Source organism: Macrobrachium rosenbergii, chromosome 5, assembly GCF_040412425.1.
Source record: "Macrobrachium rosenbergii isolate ZJJX-2024 chromosome 5, ASM4041242v1, whole genome shotgun sequence".
NCBI classification, from domain to species: Eukaryota; Metazoa; Arthropoda; class Malacostraca; order Decapoda; family Palaemonidae; genus Macrobrachium; species Macrobrachium rosenbergii.
The window spans coordinates 59,469,450-59,478,993 of record NC_089745.1 but is presented as its reverse complement, the minus strand read 5'-3'; the positions used below and the strand labels follow the sequence as shown (position 1 = coordinate 59,478,993).

Here is a 9,544-nt window from a genome sequence, read left to right as displayed (position 1 = left end):
TTCGCACAGGAAGTAGGCTCTCCAACCCTCAGCATTCGAATATCAGGAATCATGCAAAAGTTTGCAAAACTCATATCGAGAGAGACGATTTTTGCATCATAGGGCAAACGCAAAATCCTCACGAATTACCCATTCTAGAGTCGTTGCTCATTAAACAGCTGGTTCCCCAGTTGAATACCAAACCTCTTCGATCCAGCTGTGTCTTAGTTGACGTGTCTCCTGTTTTCTCTCGGGCCATTCAGTCTTCTCTCTAAACTGAAGGCTGGTCGGCGGTCTTAGCTTTTAAATGTATCTTTGTAATTGTAAATTTTAGTCTTTTTACTGCTTTTTTTATTTTTCTCCGCTAATATAACGGGCAGTGATTTGAAGGTGTCAAATGAGTCGTTATAATAATATGTTTTGTAAGAAGATGAAGGCGTTGAATTCACGCGTTTACTTGTCCGGCTTTTGTGAGGTTTTGCCTCTCACTTAAAACCTTTTTTCGTTGCTTGGTTGATTTTTTGGAGGTCCTCCATCTGTTAGCCCAACAAGCAAACTCCATTTCACTTGGTTTCTTTGAAGTTTTTCTTGCTTGTCCTAACAGTTTTTTTTTTTTTTTTAATATCCTGTTGAGTTTCTCCTTGAATGCCTTCATTTTTAGTGTCTATAGCGGCCTGTTGTAAAGCGTATTTGTCGTTTGCTCTCAAGTTTTTTTTTTTTTTTTGTAACTGCTGTAGCTTGTCTCCCATTCGCACGTATTCACCTACGTGTAGTGTGTGGTTGAGGAAGTCATGTATATTAAAGTTTCTGATTCATCTTATAAGACACCGCAAACACTGATCTAGGAGGGAACTGTTTTGATCAATATAAAGAATCCCAAATTCAAAATGCTATTTACAGTAAATATGCAGTTTCCTGAAGTTTCTTAGCATGAATGGCTTTAGGTTTCAAATAGCGTTAAATCCTACTTCCCTAGATATGATTTTGGAGTTGATATGATGTTGGATCTTTACTTTCTGGTGGTGGTTTGATCACTAAAATCTTGAATCTCTTGTGTAGGACGTCTGTCAGAAGTTACCCAAAGTAGTTGTCCCAGGACTGTGTGCCAAAGGCATTAGGCAATATAATGTAGACAACCATCCAAGTGTTGACCAAACCAATGTGGTGAATTTTCAGTGATTATCAGTTTTATAGAGAACGGGTTACTGTAGTCTACTTTTGATTTTAGTGTGCGGCAAATGGTTACTTGGCTGTTGAAAGCAAGGTCCAAATGAAAGGAAGGTCAACCCACGCGCAGGTAAATTGGGGGTGATCCAGGCGGGGGTATAAATTGAGACGTCAGAATTGACCGTTGGGTCAGTAGGTTGCCTATCCCGAGAAACAAACTTTTTATATTTTTCGGAAACAATGCAAACGCTTTTGGGCAGTATATACATAAATCGTGCTGCCATAGCTGTTAGTGGGTTTTGTCATTGAGAGAATAAAACTTTGTGAAATTTTATGTGGGTTATAGGGAAAAGGACAAAGAAAAGGTGGGTATAATTTATGTAATCTATTGATCAATAAGAAAAAGCCGTACAATATGATGAAAAGTGTTTGTTACATTTATACGAGATGCTATAGAAATATATTTGCTATATAAAAGTACCCAAATGAGGCAGATTTAAAATTCCCGTCCATATACATAAATGAATCACAAACATAAGTATGCATGCCTGTGAATACGCACACATAATATATATATATATATATATATATATATATATTATATATAATATATATATATATATATATATATTATATATATTATATATATATATTATATATATATATATATATATATATATATATATATATATATATATATATATATATATATATATATATACATATATGCACATACATACATACAGACATGTATATATTATATATATACTATATATATATATATATATATATATATTATATATATTTATATATATATTATATATTTATATATATATATTATATATATTTATATATATTGTATATTTATATATATATATATATATATATATATATATATAAATATATATATATATATATATATATATATATATATATATATATATATATAAATATAAATATATATATATATATAATATATAATCTGTACACACAAATGTATGACTACAGATTGTTTCATAACTACACACAAAATATTTCATCTGCACATACGTGCATACATAATGAACTATATTTACATTTTATTCATTTCCACTTGCTTTAAATTTACATTTTGCACCTTATTTGCCGTTTCCCTTGAGGTAATTTTTCTGTTCAAAATGCTTATCCTGGAAAACGTACAGCAACGAGCAAAATAAGCTATTACATCATTCAACAAAGGGATATAGTGCCCAATATAAGTAGATAGCTTTTTGATAGCAAGATAAAATTTGAACATATTTTTTATGATTTTTAATTGTTCTGAAAATGTGTCTGTTTTTTTCTTTTCCTCCTTCCTGCTTATAGTCGAATATGTGCCAAGGAACCCATATGCGGAAAAGTAATGGACAATAAAACCTCCAAAGTATTCTAAACCACCACCTCCTACAACGTGTCCCAAATCACTGGAACTTAGGTCTGTGGTAGATGACCTGTCATTTTTTTCCCCAACAAAATCCCAGTTATTTAGTAAACAAAATAACATTGCTGATAGGCTTAATTTCTGTTGAAGAGATTCATTATCGTCAACAGGGGAAATAAGAAAAGCAACCAGATGATACATTATTGCCTCCATAACTGCTGTCATTATTGTAATTTGATCCCATGAGGGAGTTATATTTTCCTTAGATGATGTGATCCAACTAAATGATTAACTGACACAGAAGATGGGTGCTGGTATTATACTCCCCTTTATCACAGACAAAGGAATATTTTAGACCGTCATGATTTAGCCTGTAAGTTAACATTTTTGGACTATTAAATGTTGCCTTTACCATGTCAAGCAATTTAGGTAAAGACTTGAAAGAGATGACCAACCCTTTCTGAAACCGGTAAAGTCCCCCCCCTTTTTTTTCCACAGACCCTCGTGGATGATACAGCATCAGTCATGCTATCCAGAACATTTTGTGTTTGCAAGTTAAACCCATATGCATTTCTGGTAGGTTTCTCATCGTAAGGGACTCAAGAATTAAATAAGTCAAACCAGGAATCAGTTAGGGATATGAAATGACTCGTAGCTTTCCAATGTATGCCCTAAAATAAACCCTTGCTCCCAAAGTCCTCCAGTGAATTAGCAGTCGATATACATCTAAGTCATCATCGTTGTTGATGGGGCCGTTTGGTGGTTTAAAACAAGGGGTGGCGTGCTCTCCGTGTCTAAAAGTTTTTTTTTTTTTTCGCTGTAGGATTTCTGTAAATAATTTAAAGTGTGTTGTCCTGTTGTGGTGAAATTCTTGTTTTCATGATGAATTTTGAAAAAGATCATTTTCACTTACGGGCTGCTCTATGAGCAAGAGCCCGTGCTGGCATAAGGCCAGCTTAATAAAAAACAACAACAATCCTTTTCACACTACAACAACTAAAAGTAAAACGATATCCTGGTACAAAACTCAAACGGTCATATTCGGCAGAGTATAGGAAGGAATGTTAATAAAACTTTTAAGTCAAATACGGTAGCTAGTAGGAAGAAATATTTTAATTCTTCATTCTGAGGGAAACTGTAAAAACTAACGTAATCGCCTCGTTTTTTCAAATTCGATGAACAACCGTACACAGCATAGTTTTGGCATATTGTTGAGTAATAATAATAATAATAATAATAATAATAATAATAATAATAATAATAATAATAATAATAATAGAGTATGGAAGTACAAATGTTTTCCTGCCAACCACCAGCCTAGTTTGTAAACGAATGAGAAGTCAGTAGCCTGACCTGGGAAGGTTAGGAGGTCTACTCTGACGTAATAATCCGTAGGTTGACCTCACTTTCTTTGGACCTTGGTTAAAAGCAGACACTTCTGAACTAGCTTTTGAGTGAAGTTCATGCTCAGTACTCAGTTATCTGAGCGTGTAACAGGTTTAAGTTCTTAAGCTAACAGTGAGAGTCAGTGTGGGTACCATTCTGTCTAATTTCTTTCATACATTTGATATAAGTAGTCTTCCTTAAGACGAAAGGTCCTTTGCTATAGGAAAGAATCCAATGGAAACTTTCCCTTTCGTCTTCTCATGCCCGTCGACTCTTTCAGAGGAGTTGACATCTCGCAGCTGCAGTTTATTTCACCGGTCGGTCTTTTGTTAAATGGTCATTGGAAGAGAAAAGCACCAGGTCCTCAGTTTTTTCATTCTAACTGTGGTGTAATACCACACCTACCAGTGAAATGGTCCTGTTATGATTCTTTGAATGATGGAACGGTCTAGAAAATTCTTAGAAACTTTTGTGCTTCGTTAATTAAGCTTTGAATAAGAAGATACCTGATTATCAACTGACAGTAGTTATGTGAGTGAGTGAGATGGCAATCGCCTTTTCTTCAGAAATCTTTTGGAATTTGTAGTTTCTTTAATCAGTATAATTTTTTACAAATTTTATAATCCTGACAGCTTCTAAAACTTTGGTGTAGTCTTCAGCCTGAGTTTTGCCAATCATTCTCTTTTGTATTATTCCAAGTTAATTAGTTTTTTATATATCGATTGCTATTTTCTGTATAGAATATATGACGGAAGTCATCTGTTTGAAGCGTTGTTGGATTTTGTGGCCGTAATGTGGTCTGAACTTCTGTCTTAAATACAGGCTGTTCCCATGTTTTGCGGTAAAAGGAGACATTTTGCCTGTCGACAGTTCGTGTAAGGTGGCCAACTGTAATGGTTAGTTTTTAAGAGAGCCAAACGAGGCCACCTTTTATTTGTTACTTGCACTTTTCCTTCGCAGTGTCTTATTTGTGACCCTTTAACATGCAACAAAATAATTTCTTCTCCCTGTTTCCCGTTAATACACACGTTGACACGTATTTCGCATTCATGCAGATTAGTATTTTTTTTTTGTAAACTCATTACTGTACTTATCCCGCTTTTATACGCATAAATACATTTTTTACGAAGAAACTTACACACAAATACGCATTCCTCGTAAATTCCGATTAATAAATTAAATTGATTTGCTTGTAACAATGCTCATTTTTCTCTGTGCATTACGTTGCATGAATACGCACATTTTCCATGTTTTATACACAGTGATACGCCTTGTTTCCTTTCAAACACATTAATTTGGACATTATGCACAAATATGCATTAATACAAACCATCCTTTGATACACAGCAGCACAGCTATTTTGCCACACCTTGCTCTTATGTAGGCTATTAATCCACGCGAATGACTCGATCAGTTTCATAGGATTCCAACTAAGTCAAAATAAAAGTTTCTCCTTAAACAAGCTATAAAATTCATATCTGACTCTTTCTATCACTTCCTCTCTCCCAACCCCAGCCATGACATAAAACAGTCGACTCACAAACACCAAGGTGCTTAACTCAATGCTCAGGTCAAGAGAGGCTCACTAAGGTTGCGAGAACCCGTCCATGCCTTTCGTCGCTTCCCCTGGCTGAGAGATCGAAAGCAGGTGCCATCTGGAGAGAGAGAAAGAGAGTTTCGCTGTGAACGCCATTTGAGCAACTCAGGATCTTAAAATCACTTGGCTCCAGAAATCAAATGCCTTGAAAGGTGGAGCATGTGTTGATTTCACGACTTGACAGTCATGGAGGGAATCTAGTATATTTCTGACATTAGACCAAGATTGGGTTGATTACTTCTTAGCACTAAGCTACAGTGCGGACTCTCTCTCTCTCTCTCTCTCTCTCTCTCTCTCTCTCTCTCTCTCTCTCTCTCTCTCTCTCTCTCTCTCTCTCTCAAGCCGTATTTGAAATGTACTGGTTTCTTGGGTAACCAGTGGCAGACAGGTACTGTCATCATTAACAGAGTACCTGAAGATGATATGCCCAGTCACTATGAAACCAAAAAAAAAAAATCTAGCTACGAAAGGCTGAGACTTTCCTTTAATTAGCGACGTTGACATGTTTCCCATCTTGCCAAAGGAGATATTTAATCCTAATCCAAAATGGTACAATTTCAAATTAAGCTCGAAGTTAAGGTTAATCCTAAGAATGGACATACTCGATCGTACTGTGCAGCTTATGTTTTTACTTACAAGTGACTTCGTTTTTATGTAATGTATGCATGCATTTATATTAATGTATGTACATATATACATAAGATATATACTATATATATATATATATATATATATATATATATATATATATATACTATATATATATATATATATATATATATATATATATATATATATATATATATATATATATATATATATATATATATATATATATAATATATATATATATATATATATTTATATATATATATATATATATATATATATATATATATATATACATACTATATATATATATATATATATATATATTATATATATATATATATATATATATATATATATATATATTTATATATATATATATATATATATAATTTATATATATATATATATATATATATATATATATATATATATATATATATATATATATATATATATATATATATATATATATATATATATATATATATATATATATATATATATATATATATATATATATATATATATATATATATATATATATATATATATATATATATATATATATATATATATATATATATATATATATATATATATATATATATATATATATATATATATATATATATATATATATATATATATATATATATATATATTATATATATATATATATATATATATATATTATATATATATATATATATATATATATATATATATATATATATATATATATATATATATATATATATATATATATATATATATATATATATATATATATATATATATATATATATATATATATATATATATATATATATATATATATATATATATATATATATATATATATATATATATATATATATATATATATATATATATATATATATATATATATATATATATATATATATATATATATATATATATATATATATTATATATATTATATATATATATATATATATATATATATATATATATATATATATATATATATATATATATATATATATATATATATATATATACATATATAAATACACATATATACATATTATATATATACATTTATATTATTATATTTATATATATATATATATTATATATATATATATATATATATATATATATATATATTATATATATATATATATATATATATATATATATATTATATATATATATATATATACATATATATATATATATATATATATCATTTAATTAAATTTCATATTGAGCAATATGAAAAATTTACAGCAAGGTCCAAGTATAATGTTTTGATCTTTTGTTGTGCTTCTGTACTGACGCAAGGATGGTGACAGACAATCCCCTTATTACTGTCAGGATTAATAGAATACCCTGTTAATCCTGATTACTGTGATCCATGGTCACTTCACTTAATCATCCATACACGGGGAAATGGCAGCGCCGCTTAAAAAAAGAAAATGCGATATCTACCTCACTATCACCTTTGTTTTCTGAAAGGTTTGAACGGGATTAAGATATATGGCAGCAGTGCAAATCACCTTCGAGTCTCAACCTTTCGTAGCCAGACTATAGTCTTTCATTCTTATTTTCAGTTCCTGGGAAGGAGGACACTTAAACTTGTGCTACATCTTCCAGTTAAGCAGTTCCAAACTACAGTCACGCCAAACAGGCATTCCATCAGTTGGGCATTTGAATGGTTTGGGGTTCTTGCATGTGTATGGTTATAAGAATTTTCTTTCTAGCCGTGTGAAAAGAAGAAAGACAAGAGCAAATAGAGGCTGCAAAATTTGTTGCAAGTTTTGACATTTTGGCTCTACATTACAGGGGTAGGTAAAATCCCAAAATCCCCTTCTAATCCTCACTCATTAGTGCTTGAGCCCGGCACGTGTGTGAAAGTCGGGGGCTGTTGAGTCAACAGCAAGTTTTTTTTTTTTCCTGCTTGGATATTCATATAGAACTTCTCTGGTTGATAGTGGAGGATACGGTGGCGTCTAAATGCAATGAGGCTACAGCTTCAGAGGTGACATTTCTGAGCCTTCGTAACCCCATCTTGAAAATAGTGAAGAACCGATAAGGATAAGTTTTTGTGAGGTTTAGCCACGGTCTAGATCTGTGGTTCTCAGCATTTTTTATTACCCATGGACCCCTTTTCCTTTTAACTTTTTTGGTGGAAATAAATAAATGATTATGCTTTATTTTGAAGGAAACTAATTTAATGCAAATGAACTTATTTAAAGATTAAATTCCATTGAGCATTTATGTACACTAGTAAATTCATAAACCATTTTGAGATGAGTGAGTAATTAAGAAAAAATGCTGATTTATTAAATGAGATCCGTGTGGTTGATCCTACTTAGTGATTTTTTTATATTCGGTTCTATCGATGTCAATGATAGTTCGAAGATCACCCTTTTTTTACAATGTCGAGCCTAATTACGAGCTTTTGATCTTAAGTGAGAAACACGGCTAAATCCTGATTCAGCCAGGTAAGATGATGGAAAAGTTATAACGTAGAGCTGCGCTGTATCCCAGAGTAGTGGGTACTTTTTAGCAGTGTCATTTGTTTTCCATATATTATGCTTCCCATCTTTGGATTTTGCGTGCAATTTTTCATCACTGTAATTCAATGAGGGTCTCCTGTGAAGAAATGTCTATATCGGCAGTATTTACTTAAAAAGGAATTGCCATCCAAGTTGATATATCCATCTTGAGTAGGTCACTAAACGGAGCTTGCATATTTTCATGCAAATTTTCCAAATATTCGCCAAACAATGCAAGGTCATCACCGTGCAAATCGCTGCTAATCGAGGCCAAACAAGGAAACTGTTCAAATGCACGACGTCTGATGATAATTTTGTACAGCTGTAGTTTTCTCAGAAAAGCAATAATAGCACCTGTACTAGATCAGAATGTTTACCTTGCAGCTGTTTATTAAGCACATTGATATTTCATATATACCTGATAAGTAAAATAAATATTTAGTTGCAGGCAGTTGTTCAAGCTGGGTGTTAGCCAGAAATAAGACAATAGTCCCAAGTGCAATAAAACGATGAAGACAATTCCCCTTTGATAACCACCTCACCTCAGTATGCATTACAAGGCGTTCAAACTCTTCTCCATTTTCTCTGCAGAATTCACGAAAGAGGCGATCTCGAAGAGGATTTGATTTAATGTGGTTAACCTCTTTTATCGCAACACTAAGGGCATCATGCAGACGTCTTCCCAATTGCTTTGCAACTAAGTGTATGCAAAATACTTCGAGGACAGCCTTTTCAAGAGTGTAATAAAACCTTTGTATCTGCCAGTCATGCACCATCAGTAGCACATGCAATTATATTTTTGAGTGGAATATTGCTTTCCTTGAAATAAGTAAAAACTTCATTAAAAATTGTTTCGCC

General features: G+C 31.5%; 1 long non-coding RNA gene across 2 annotated transcripts in view; it reads left to right on the top strand.

Moving 5' to 3' along the window:
- LOC136838835 (uncharacterized) overlaps window positions 1-9,544 on the top strand; it is a 65,723-nt gene that overhangs the window by 6,836 nt on the left and 49,343 nt on the right. The window contains exon 2 of one of the 2 annotated variants that reach the window (XR_010853129.1): window positions 7,739-7,972. The exons of the other annotated variant lie outside the window; for it this stretch is intronic. This is a non-coding gene — a long non-coding RNA (uncharacterized lncRNA). The remainder of the gene's footprint in view (window positions 1-7,738; window positions 7,973-9,544) is intronic. 2 annotated transcript variants of the gene reach the window in all.